Source organism: Heterocephalus glaber, unplaced genomic scaffold (assembly GCF_053883595.1).
Source record: "Heterocephalus glaber isolate CG9 unplaced genomic scaffold, H.glaber_assembly_v1.0 deba00001497, whole genome shotgun sequence".
Classification (NCBI taxonomy): Eukaryota; Metazoa; Chordata; class Mammalia; order Rodentia; family Bathyergidae; genus Heterocephalus; species Heterocephalus glaber.
The window spans coordinates 17,314,232-17,327,572 of NW_028258320.1; the positions used below are offsets into that span (position 1 = coordinate 17,314,232).

Here is a 13,341-nt window from a genome sequence, read left to right on the forward strand (position 1 = left end):
AATACCACAGGCCTGGTTCACAGCCTCATGGAGAAGCTACAGCCCTACACCTCCACCAAGGGCTCGGTAACCCTGGGGGCCTGATCTCCAAGGAAGACCCTCCTCTCAGGGAATTCTGGAAACCAGAGCTTCCATACAGGCCTTGGAGAGAGTCAGGCAAAGCCACCAGGAGCCACCATGGAGCTGCACCTGCAGGGGCCCCTGACCTCAAGGAGACTTCATCAGAGCCAAGCTAAGTATCACTCAGTCCAGGTCAGTGGGGCCCTGCCAGGGTGGGTCCTGGGGCTCTGATGGAGCAGGGGCTCGGTCAGCACAGGGTGGCTTCTTGTGCTCAGCGCAAGAGGGGTTAACTCCTTCAGGACGTTCTCCAGATCCAGGAAGGAGACAGAAAAGGGGAGAAGTTCCCACTTTGGAGAAGTGCTCTCCAAAATGAATCTCCCAACAGACCCAAGCGAGCATCCCACTCTGGGAAGGGCAGACAGACAGCGAGAGGGCAGTGCCTGGGAGGCAGAGGCTGGCAAGCACCCAGGTCACCTGGGACACCCACCACTCTCCCTTGTGTGCCCCCAGCCCCGAGTCTTGCAGCCCATTCTCGGGCAACCCACACTCCTCCCAGTACACACCAAGTCCAGAAGACCCTGTCTCTCATCACAGCGGTGCCCCAGCTCCTGCCCAGGTGTCACTCCCTACCCCCAGCCCTCCATGGAAGTTCCGCCAGACCAGCTGCTCCCTCCCTCCAGCTCCAACCACAGGCCCTAGGGAAGGGCACCAGAGCAGGATGGCATAACATAGGTTAGAACCTCACTCAGCTCCTGGCAGGGCCAGAGTGTAATCCGCTGCTGGGTCCCCTGCATCTCATGCCAAACCCGGGGCCAAGACCCCAAAATCAAGATGCTATCCTGGTCCCTCTCTCCCATAGGGCACCATGCAAGCCGCCCAGCTCCCTGGTACCAGAGATCTTTCCTCTGCTGAGAAAATACTGATCGTGACCACAGCACCTAATGTGTATCGAGCACATCCCAGGAGCCAGACAGTAATCCAGGCCTTTTCCCGCACACTCTCCTCTCGTCTTTGTGATGGATTTACAAGGGAGTTCCTATCACCATCCCGGATACACAGGGAAATCTAGGCCCAAAGAGGTTAAGTTGGATGCTCGGAGCCACACAGCTAGTGCAGCAGCTGGCAGGAACTCAGACCTTGAGGGTCTGCTCTGGGGCTGACATCGTAATCACAACAGGTCTCCTGCTCGTAGGAAGATGGTCAAGACAAGCCAGAAGTGCAGAGGAACTCAGGGAGTATCAAGGCCAGTGGTCACCAGCCTTTTCTGTGCCCACATCACACCAAAGTCCTAGGGAGGGGGCAGAGCCTGCAGGTGCCAGGCCCACTCCTGCACCCATGCCTGCTACAGAAAACAAAAAGCCATCTGCAAGGACCCTGGCCTGGGACGGGAGCCGCCCTGTTGCCCTCGCTGGAAGGCTAGAGCCACGATTTGGGGCTATTCTTAGCAAACCACTGGCTCCCCTCCCAGAGGCCCAGCAGGCAGCAGGCCCAAGCTTCCACACACCCAGACTGCCGTCCTGACCCTTCGTGGAGGTCCCCAGGGCTAGGAGAGGTGGTGGGCAGGGCGTAAGGACAAAGCACTCCAGCTTTCAATGGAGGTGCCCAGCCTGCCCAGGCACCCTTCAGGGCCACCTGCCTGAAGCTCTGCAGAGTTCCAGCTGCAGAAGAGGCTGCTGCTCGGAATCCCCAGCCCTAATCCTGGCCAGGTACTGTGTGTTGGCCAGACACTGCGTGCCTTCCACTGATTTTCTCCATGTAACTCTCCAACCTCCCCAGGGTTGGGGTTACTGGCCCACTTTAGAAATGAGACCCAGGGAGTTAGTGTCAAACTGAATCTGGAACTAGGGCTGGCTCCCAGCTGCCAGGCTGGGCAGAGGAGACGGACCATAGCCAGAAGGTGGTACCCCTGCTCTGTCCAAGCCCAGGCAAGTCCATACCAGGGGACAGTGGCTGTCATCTTAAACCCATCTGCATGTCTCCAGGGGTCAACTAGGCCCTGCCAGAGACCCGAAGGCTTGGGTTCAGGAGGAAAATACCCCTCTATGGGGGGGGGGGGGGGGGGCAAAGAACAGTTGAAACACCACCCCGGGCCATACAGCCTCTCTTCAGGGAGCTCATGGGTCCCAGGGAAGATGAGAATCAAAGATTCAAGAAGCTTCTGCAAGTGCCCTATAGTCTAGATCAAGGTCAAGTGACACTCAGATAACAGGACACTGAGCCTGAGGGCCCTCAAACCCTCAGCAGGAGCATAGAAATGAAGCTACACTACAGAGCACCTGTCTCACCACCATCCCGAGTAAGACACCCTCTCCCTGCTGTCGCACATACCACTGAATGCCTCAGACAACAGCTCAGTCCCCAGGACTGTCTAGCCCCTGTCTGTGTGGCCAGGTGCCTCTGGCACGTGCAGGTGCCTCCCCTGGGAGCCCTTGTCTGCCTCGGTACTGAAGCCACTTCCGTGTGGCCTCGTGTCTTGTGTCTGCAAATGTCAGCTCACATCCCTGTCTGTGATCTGGCGAGTGTACCTGTACATCTGCCCACACACACATCTGCCTCCCAGGCATGTAGACTGAAATCCCAGTGGCGGTGTAGACCTGTCTCTATACATGTCTGTGGTCCATATGGACATGTAAGCCTATCTCTGCACACGTCCTGGGATTGTCTACCCATCCCACAGTCTCCTCTGCCTGCTCTCACATACGCATGTGCTCAGTTCCTCTACACCTCTGCCTACACAGCTATGAGCCTGAGCATGCGCACAGGTCTCTGCCTACACGGGCATCCCCACTGTGCAGAGTGATCGGTCTTGGGTGCCACCTGTTTGAGGCAGGTGAATGTGTTCACCAAGTTACCACAGTGCTAGCCGAGGACTTTGGGTGAGCTCAGCAACTCTCACTCCCAGAACAGTGCCCAAGGCCATGAGCATAGTGCACTGACACCTCCATGAAGTGTTTCAGGAACAACAGAGGAGACAGAGGCCCAGATTCCGCAAAACCCACAGAAGTGAAGTCAGGGCTGCCCGGGGCCCCAGCCTGCCCACCCCAACACATAACCACCCACAGCCCATCTGCATCCACAGGAAACCATGTCTGGCCCAGTGTCTCCCGGCCTCCCAACCTCACCGCCAGCCTCCAGCGATGTAGACTCTTCAGAAAGGAAGTGGGGACTTCCTCCCACTTGCCTCTGAGCTTCTCACAGCACTGGCCCTAAACCCTACACTCCAGGTGTCTGAGAGTCTTGTGCTCAGCCTGGCCACAGAAACCAAATAGTCCTTGGGAACCCAAAACAAAACCTCTGCAAGAGGGCCGGGGATTTAGCTCAGTGGTTTCACCGCCTGCTGCACAAGCGCAAGGACCCTTTGATCCCCAGTACCAAAAAAAAAAAAAACCCTGCAAGAGGGGGTGAGGCATATATGCAGGCAGAAGGACCTCCCCAGCCTGACCCCCACGGGGGTCAAAGGTCTGCATCCAGAACGCTGGAGCCCACGTGCATGGGTGCATGAGAACTGGACTTGAGTTCCCCCAGTGTCTCCGGGCCTGAATCACCCACAAGGCAGTTACCCCACTACTGGCAGTCCAGAGCTGGTATGGAAACCATCACAGAGAACTTTCTGCATGTTTCTGTCTTGTCTTCCCTTGCAAGGCTGAACCAAGTGAGGACAAACCCTCCAAATCCTCCCACCACTCGCACCCTCCCCAGCATGGTCCAGAGCCTGGCATCTAGCAGGTGCTGGGTGTCTGGGTTCGGATTGCTCTGCAAACAAGCCAAGGAGTGCCTGCCTGGACTCTGGGTGGGACCAGAGATGCCCTGAAGCTTCTTGAGGCTGGGAGGCTTTCTTTCCATCTCTGACTCCTCAGGACAAGAGCACGCTCAGCCATCCCCACCACTGTAAGGAGTAGGGCACAGCAGGTTTCCCATTGACCTAGCTTTGTGACTACTCACTGCCCCTTCAGAAAAACCCTCTATAGAAGAAAAACTGGCCCTTCTCAGGGACCCAGGTCCACTGAGGAAGAGGGCCAAAAATCAAAGCCTATGTGAACTGGGACCTCTGCACTCGTCTTGGGTCTGTGCGCTTCAAGCCTCCTAGGCATGAGTCTGGGGACCCCATCTCCAGATCACGAGATGGCTTCCCTCCCCGCAACTCTGCAGGAAGCCCAGCCCTCTGGTCGCACTCATAGGCCCAGCAATGAAGGGTGGGGGTGTCGCCAGCCTAAGTCGACCCCAACCCGAGGGACACCTGGAGGCAAGGGAGTTTCCCAGGCCGACGCAGAAACCGACCTGGTAACTGCTCGCCCTTTAGTAAGTGGGTCCCTTTTGCCTCCGAGGCACCAATCCAGCGGGTCTGGTCGCAGCAGCCCCGGATCTGCCCTCCCCGGATCTGCGCCGGGCGAAGGCGCGTCGATACCTGCCAGCCTGCGGCTCCGGGGGTCACCCGTGCTCCTGCGACCCGCGCGCTGCGCCTGAGCTGTGGGCGCCGAGGCAGGCGGCGGTGGTGCGCGCCCGGCGCGGGCTTCGACTGGCTCCTGCCAACTTCCCCAGCCCATCCGCAGGCGGAGGCGGCTGCGGAGGCGGCCGGGCCGGGCAGACCGCGCGAGGAACGAGAGCGATGGGAGCCGTGCGCCGGCCAGTGCGCGCCGCCCGCGCCCCCACGCCGAGGGAGGACCCGGCCCGGCCGCCAATCACCGCGCCCGCCGCGCCCGGCCGCGGGAGCCCCGGCTCCTCCGCCTAGACGGCGGGGGGCGCGGATTTAAAGACACACTCACCCGGCCGGGTCAGATCGGCATCCCGCAGCCACGATCCCAGGCGCGCCCGAACGGCGGGCCCCGCCTCCCTAAGCGCGCTTCCTCCCTCCGCCAGCCACCCTCCGCGGAGAACTGTGGGGCGGGGGAGACTGCCCAGGAAGCCAGTTCCTCTTCCCTTGTCATTAGCGCGGCTAGTTCTGGAAGATGCCCAAGCCAGACAGCCAGGCTGTCGGCGCCACACACACACACACACACACACACACATACACGCACGCACGCACGCCCCCCCCCCCCAGGCCCCAGCTCCCCGGGAGATCTTCGGGCTGGGGGTTTCCTCGCCGCTCTCTGCTTTTGAAAGCAGGGCCGAGCCTTGGCGGGACCAAGAAGACAACCAGGCTCTGGAACCAGCCTCGCTATGCTGTGCGGCCTGAACTAAGCAATTGCCCTCTCTGGGCTTCAGGCTACCCAAGGTGCCCCCGGATGAGCATCTGATGGGCAGAATACACGCTCAATCGTGGGTTTCTCCGAAGCACTGGACTCTCAGGGAAACGCGCCCCTCAGCCCCTAGAGGCGAAAGGGGGACAGCACTGCAGGAATTTTGGATGAGGAGAGGTCCCTCCGTCCCCCGCCCCCATGCCCCAAGGGATAATGGACCCCTGGGGCGGCCCTGTACCGCTCTGGCTGGCACCGGACAGGGCCACCTGGCACCCCTCGGCCTACGCCTCCGGCTCGCGCGCCCCAGCGGGCACCCACGTGGGTTCACACTCTCGCCCCGAGGCTTCCTCTCGGGAGACGGGCTTTGTCTGCTGGGTGAGTCACTTCCTCCTTCGCGCCGCTCCACCAGGGAAACCCTCTGCTCACCTGTCACCACCTGCCACACTCCAATCTGAGACCACAGCAGCGGCAGGCCCCACCTCTGTCCAAGGGCAGGCATGGGAGCTGGGGCCTGGGAGGCGCCAGGCAGCCCCTACAGTGACCAAAGGCCAGTGGGAAGGACCCATCAGTGGGGTTCTTACCAGGTCTTTAGGTCGCGGGAGCGCTTAGCTCCTCAGATGATTCACCTGGCTGATTTTAGGAGGTGACTACAGTACCTTCATCATCCCTATTAATGGATGAGGAAACTGAGATCCAGGGAAGACTTGACCTCAACTCAGGCCCCCTCCTGCCCCACCCAAGGTGTCCCACCCAAGGTGCGTGAGGAGAGGAGCAGAGAAAGCCCGGGAGGAACCTTGAAAAGCAGGTCCAACCCTCCGAGGCCAGCAGAGCCAGGCTCCGATTGACTGTTTGGGCTCTAAAGTCTTCACCTGTGGGACAGATGGCCCCATCTTCCTTCAGAGGTGTTTGATCCAGTGGGTGAGCCAGAAGCCTGATGCAGATGAAGGGCTCCATTGCTCGGCAAGGTTCCCTTCCTCTTCTTGCCACACCCCGTATCTCACCCCAGTCAGATTGCCCACCTGGTGCCCCTTGGCCTGAGGATGCATTCCAGGAGAATGTGCCCGCCCCTGTGGCAAGGCTAAGGTAGGAGCTTTCCTACAGAGGAGCACATGCTCACACACACATGCAAGTGTAAACACACGTGTGCATACACCTACACACACATGGACATAAGTGTGCAAACACAGGGGCCCCTTGTCACCACCTGTTTGCCCAGATTCTGACACTGAGCTCCTGGAGAATAAAAGCAGGTCCGACCTGCTCTTTGATCCCAAGCACAAGCCTGATACACTTCCATTCATACATTTGTATTCGCCATGCACACAGTAGGTGTTCTTATTTACAGTAGGGTTCTTGGAACCCAGCAGGAAAGGCCAGCCTGGAGGAGGGTGTTCAGCTAATAGTTCCCAGAGGTAGGGGGGCTGGGGGCTTGCCAGTATCCCAGGGACAGGCCACAGGCTGTATCTGAGCCACAGGTCTGGTCTCACCAGAGTCCTCCCCAGCTCCCCAGAGGGTCTGCTAACACCCTGCCCAGAGCAGCAAGTCCTGCAGCCCTGACCATGAGGCTGGGAGCAGGGGATGTCCCTACAACCACCAGAAAGTCTTCAAAACCAGAGTCACCACCCTGGGCCAGGGAGGGGCTGCTGATTGTGGAGGAAGAGAAGCCGACTGAGCGGTAGTGTTTACGAAGACCAGCACACTGATCTCTCTCCTGGCCCCAGTCAAGAACGGGGGTTAGTGAAGTGGGACCTGGGAGGGAACCAATCTGAGTCTCTCAAGCTACAGCAGAAGTTCCTGAGAATTGGGGAGCTCAGGGCACAGCCCAAAATGCCCTGAAAAGGGATCCATAGGTCCCAGAACAGGACTCCAGAAAGTAAGGGGCTCAGGACCCACCCCCACTTACCCAGCACCCACCGTAAGCACTCCCGCCACCCTTATCCCACACACAAGCACCGAGACACCACTTATCACCTAAGGGAGTCCAGGGATCGGGGTGGTGCTCGTATTGAGCACAAGTGTGTATACATCTGTTTGTGTTGCAGGCGTGTGTACCAGTGTGCAAGGTTGTAGAAGGGGCTGCATGTATGTGCGAGGACCCAGTGGGAGTGAGTGTGGAAACATAAGTTAGAATGTGTGTGTACGTAGCAGTAGCACACCTCTGAAGCAGCAGACAATAAACAATGAGCAAGCCCGGTACTCAGTACTCACACACCCAAAAGCACAGCCTGGGCTCAGACACAGCCCCTGGGCCCAAGCAAGAGCTTCAAGTTCAGTCCTTCAGCAGAACCACCAGCTGTGCAGACCTCAGACTCCCAAGTGGAAACACTGCTGGCAGGTACGAGGGACTCACCGGCAGGCAGAGGAGCTGGGTTCAAACCAGAAAGGGTGAGACCTGAACAGGTCCTGCTGCTCCCACTCCCCACCAAGCCCACCACAGGCTGGGGACACAGCCCCAAGCAAGCGGGGAGTCAGGGCAGGGGCCAGTCTGACTTTCCCCCCGGTGACCACATCACTGCCAAGTGTGGGGCCCGTGGGCCCTGCGATGACTTGGAGCCTGCAGATTCCCGAGCTGCTGGTCTCTGAGCCTCTGTAACTCACCCCTGCCATGGCTCCCCACCCAGATGGACCCCTTGCCTGCCCTGGCCCAGCACCCCAGCTCCAAGATCCCACCCCAGAGTTTACTCAGATCCCTTTCCTTGTGCAATGCAGGGGCTGAGGACAGGCCCTGAGCTGGGCAGAGCCAGGCCGGTCTAGCCTCAACAGCTTTCTGGCTGCATGACCCTAACCCCACACATCACCATCTTCCTCTCCCTCTCCACAACTCTAAAATGGCCTGAAGAGCAGGTCTTGCTTCCTGGGAACGTCTGGAGGATTAAAGGGTTACCTGACACTCAGCCCGGGCTTGCTGATGGCAACTGTTATTGTCATTATCCTTGCCACCCCAGCTCAGTCTGGGACCCAGCCCTGAACTTGCCAGGGGAGAGGGATTCCTTGAGGCTGAGAACAGGGCCCCTTCCTCCACGTGTCTTCCCTCGACTCCCCCATCCAGGCCATGGGCGTCTGTGTACTCTGGACTCCTCCCCCCACTTCCTTACCAGGCACTGGGATTGGAATGCCTCTGTCCTACACGGAATACCTGTCCGGTAACTGACATCATCATTATCAGCAGGCTTAATGACAGTACAGTTAGTCCTGGATTAGAATTAATAACAGTACTGTTCATGTTCTCTTTTGGATCTAAGTCCTGGGATCACATATCTCACTTCCCAGATTTACCCACAAGCTTCAAGCTTAGGGTCAAGCCAGGCACAGTGGAGCAAGACTGTAATCCCAGAACTCTGGGAGGCTGAGGCAGGAGGATCACAAGTCTGAATCTAGCCTGAGCAATCTAGCAATTTAGCAAAATTCTGTCTCAAAATACAGCCTGGGCAATTTAGCAATTTAGTGAGATCCTGTCTCAAAGTTAAAAAAAAAAAAAATTAAAAGGGCTAGGGATGTAGCTCACTGCAAAAGCTCCAAGTTAAGTCTCCAGCTCTTTTTGTTGTGTTTCATTTTGTTTTTTGAGACAAGATCTTGCCATGTAGTTCAGGCTGGTCTCAGACCCATGGCATTCCTCCTGCCTCAGCCTCCTGAGTGCTAAGATTACAAGTCTCCAGTTCTTAAAAAAAAAAAAACTTTAGGTTTTTTTTTCCTTCTTTTTTCTGGTGGTGGTGGTGCTAGGGATTGAACCCACAGCCTTGAGTACCAAGCATTCTCTATACCACTGAGCTATACCCAAATCCTCAAACTTTTTTGACCAAGACCCAAAGTAAGCAATATATTTTACAATGGGGCCAGCTACACGGACATTTGAATGTACTGTCCTCAAATTGATGCTGAGCCCCATGCGGTGGCCAAATTCGGACCCTGATCTGTCCCATCCTATATCTGTTTGTCACTGCTGACTGCAGCTCACTCTGTTGACTTTGCCTGTGAGCTAGAGTTAAAAAGTGCTGCCTGGAACAATAAGGTCCTTGAGACCAGGAACCAGAACCCGCTTTCCTCCCTCCCCAGGACCACTGTGGGCTCCACTGAAGAGTGCCCAGGACACACATGAAGGCAATCAGGTGTCACGGGGAGTGGGGTAGAGGAGGAAGACACAGTGAGGTCAAGGCTCACTTCTGGTTCCCAAGGGCTGTTGGGGAGAGAATGAGGACCATGGCTACACATCTGACCCAGTCTGAGGGGACCTGCTGGAGTGTCTTCGCCCCATGCAACGATCTTCCTATTTAGACAGGGTCTTCCTACGTAGTCCAGGCTGACCCTGAACCCAAAATCCTCCTGCCTCAGCCTCCCAGGGCTAGGATTGCATGTATGCACCATCGTGTTTGGATAACAATCTTCTTTAAGCACCTGTAAGCCTGGTCTTGGTTGGGGCACAGAGGTGACCAAAGCCCTGCCCTGGCCTCGAGGTGCTCACAGAGCAGTGGGAGAGGCAGACAGGCCCCCTGGCCCGAGCCAGCACTTCCTCAGTGTCCCTTTGGAACAAGCAGAGTGCCCCATGCCTGCTGCTGGGGGGCAGGGGCTCATTGGCCTTGTGCTGGTCTCACTGTGGAGTCCTAGGCCCTGACACCGGGAAGAATGAGGAGGGTGGAGGGGCTATGAAATCCTGCAGCGGGGAGACCATCCATCCCTGAATAAACAGGCTGTCACCCTCCCCTCCCACCCTCTCTCTCCTTTAAATAACCCAAGTCTGTTGCCCAGTTGTCTCCAAGCAACCCCACTTCAGACTCCCAAAGATGCCTCACTCTGACAGAGCCATTTAGGAAGCTGCTTCGGGGGTGGAGGGGGCGGGGAAGGGTCAAGGGAGCCACCGAGGCCGGCCTGACACAGCCTCCCAGGGGCTTGCATGGGACAAGCTCCCGGGGCCCAGGAACGGAGCTCCTGGGACAAGCCCTCCTGGGTCAGTGGGCATGAGTTACCAGGAAGAGGCCGGGAGGGGCTGAGGGCCCCGACCTTTCAGGGAAAGTCCTGGACTCTGAACCCTGGGACACACAGAGGCCAATGCAGGGCCTTGGAAAAGTCACCAGCCTGGGCTTGTCTCCTGGATTCCAGTCTCAGTGCCAGCCCCACCAGGCTTCCCCTTCTCCTGAGCCTCAAAAGCCCTCAGTGCCAGAAGACCGCTTTGATGTGGGTGGGAAGAGATCCTCATGCCTTGGGGCCCCATGGACAGATGTCTGGTAGCTCCACTCCTAGGACCCGGGCCCAGAGATGTGCAAGCATGCGTGCACACTGACAAGCACACAGGCTGTGCATAATTTTCCATGGTGAAAGACAGGAAAACTAAAAGGTCCAGGGATGGAGAGAGGATTGGCCAGATAAGCTACGGAACCCCAAAGCCAGAAATACCACCGGCTCAGGTAGAGCGTGAGGCAAGTGTATGGGGCTGATGGGAAACTATCTCTGGAGTATCTGCTGGTCCAGACAGGAACAAGGTGATCGTGGGGTGTCCCTCTCCAGGGGAATGGATGTGTCACAGGGATGGGGACCACGGATCCTAGTCCTCAGACCCACCCGCAGGATGTAGAGCAGCCCTGGAAATGTCGTATCCAGGGATAAAAGCAATAGGCGTGTCTGGGTTCACCTCTGACACTACTGATAACAATGATACGATATGAAGCTAGGGCTTAAAAAGGAGGGCGGGTACAGGATGTGAAAATATTTATCCAACATGCTAGCGGGGGTGCCCGTGAGAAATAGGAGCGGGATGAAGGGGACAGAGAGCGAAAGAAACAGCAAGAGAGAGGGCTCACAGGGACTGAGGATGTTCATGGACTCTGGATACGGGAAAGCTACTCAGCTCTGGCTGAGGTAAAAGGAAGGAAGGGGGGAATGCAGCATGGTGTCCGCTATTCCCACACGGAGCAGCCGGGGAGAGGTGTGTGTGTCACACACTCATGTGCTGGTGCAACCTGGTATGCCCCTGAAGGGAAGGCAACCCAAAGGAACCATCAGTGCCTCTAGGCAGAGAACTGGGCGATGGGGCCTCAGACAGGAAGGAAACTTCGCTGTAAACTGTCCGTGCCTTTGAATTTTGTTCCATGTGGACGTGTTAGCTATTTTCAAATAATAAAAAATTAAAGGGCCAGGGATTTAGCTCAGTGGTTCCACTGCCTGCCTGGCAAGCCCAAGGGCCCGAGTTTGATCCCCGGTACAAAAAAAAAAATAATTAAATCAGGAGCCAGGCGTGGTGATGCACACCCGTGATCCCAGTCCTCAAGAGGCTGAGGCAGGAGGATCTCTATGAATTCGAGGCCAGCCTGGGTTACACAGTGAGACCCTGTCTCAAAAATAATAATAATAATAATAATAATAATAATAATAATAATAATAATTAAATCATGTTTGCACCCAAAGGCTCATGCATGAAGATCAACCTCTGGACCCAGGTGTGATGGCGCATGCTTGTAATCCCAGCACTCAAGAGGCTAAGGAAGGAGGATCACCTAGAGTTCAAGGCCAGCCTAAAATATATACATAGCGAGACCCTGTCTCAAATAAGCAGTCGACCTCTGGAAGGGTCTGAAGCAAAATAGCTTAACCCATGAGGGAACCGGGGGATCTGGAGGCTGGGAACAGACATACTTTCCACAATTCTTTCGTACAGCTGATTTCTTTTACTCCACGCATTTATGACCTATTCAAATAATGGAATCATTTTCATTTTAATGTTGACCATTTTATATGTGAGTAAATATAAAGTACAGTGTACCCAAGTGTACATGCCCATCTTCCTGACATGACAGCGATCAAGATTTCAGTACACGGTCACCTGCCCTTTCCTTCCTTCCTTTGGTTTCCTGGCTGGAGTCTTCCAGAGCAACTGCAGATATCACCCCATGCCTCCCGCCTTACGTCAGAATACGGGGGACAATGTACCCTCCCTGACCCAGAGGGGTCCCTGGACAAAGTCCCCAAGGGGCGGCAGCACCTTCTGCCTGACTGTTCCTGGGGATGAGGAGCTCATTACGGACCCCATCTCTTTCTGTGCCCCAGGGGCTAACAGGCAGGCTGCTCAGCAGGGACAGACACCACCCTCAGCCTCCCTTTGCTAATTTGCAGGCCCCCAGCAGAGGCAGGGGCAGCTCCAGAGTCACGGGGAGCTCTCAGCTCATCAGTCTGCTCCATTCCAAACAAAAACAGGCACCAGGGCACACTCTGCTGGAAGGGTCCTGCCAGGCACCCCCAGGCAGGCATAACCCTGCAGCCAGGGCCTACAGGTGCCCTGCAGGCTGCCTATGTGTGCATTTGAGTCACCTGCAGGAGGGCTGGGGCGTAAAGCAGCAGCCTAGTGTCCGTTGTTTAAGAACCAAGGGACCAGTTGACTCCGATGCCACTTCCGGCTACCAGGGCTAATGTGACTCTCAGCTGCCTGCCCCAGTGGACCAGTGCTCCCAGCTTGCTGTCAGTGCCTACTCAAGGCTATACTGGCTATGGCTGAGGGGGACCACAGGTAGCCCCCCAACTGCAGGTGCTTCTGGAGCTGGAAGCAATGATTGGGTGGTGGCACCTTCACCCTCTATGGGTGAAGAAGTCAGGCTGCCTGGTTCAAATGCACACAGCAGGCAAGTGCCCTGTGGCAGGTTAGCTCATCTCCTGAGCCTTGGTTTCCCCAGCTGCTAAAGGAGGAGAGTAAAGGCAGCCCCATGGACCCAGGGGAGGCATCAGGGAATGAATTTGTGTGAGCCTTGGCAGTGTCCCTCCCTCATGCTTTTGCCTCCTCCCTTTCTGGCTCCCCTGCCACTGAAGCCAGCTGTGCTCTGTCCAGGACAACATGCCCATGAGAAGTCCTGGGCAGGGCTCCTGTTGGGGCAAAGAGGGGACAGTGCTCCACACCTGGGCTCTAAAGAAAGGAAGCTTCTGTCCAAACCTTCCTGGTGCCAAGCTGAGCACGGTGGCACATGCCTGTAATCCCAGCGCTTGGGAGGCTGAGGCGGGAGGGTTGCCACAAGTCCGAGGCTAGCCTGGACTACATAGTGAGACCCTGTCTCAAAACAAAAAAACAAAAACAAAAAACCCAATCTTCTCACTGCCCATCCTGGACTTCTTTTTAATTTTTAAAATT

General features: G+C 56.6%; 1 protein-coding gene across 10 annotated transcripts in view; it reads right to left on the minus strand.

Moving 5' to 3' along the window:
• Pald1 (phosphatase domain containing paladin 1) overlaps positions 1 to 13,341 on the minus strand; it is an 85,311-nt gene that overhangs the window by 64,031 nt on the left and 7,939 nt on the right. For 5 of the 10 annotated variants that reach the window (XM_021259556.2, XM_004846209.4, XM_087184730.1 and 2 more), the window contains exon 1: positions 4,466 to 4,672. The exons of 2 other annotated variants lie outside the window; for them this stretch is intronic. The gene's annotated coding sequence lies outside the window, so the exon portion shown is untranslated. Of the gene's footprint in view, positions 1 to 4,338; positions 4,673 to 4,823; positions 4,945 to 13,341 lie in introns of those variants that run through there. 3 more of the 10 variants (XM_087184731.1, XM_087184733.1, XM_087184740.1) reach the window with 3 other exon arrangements.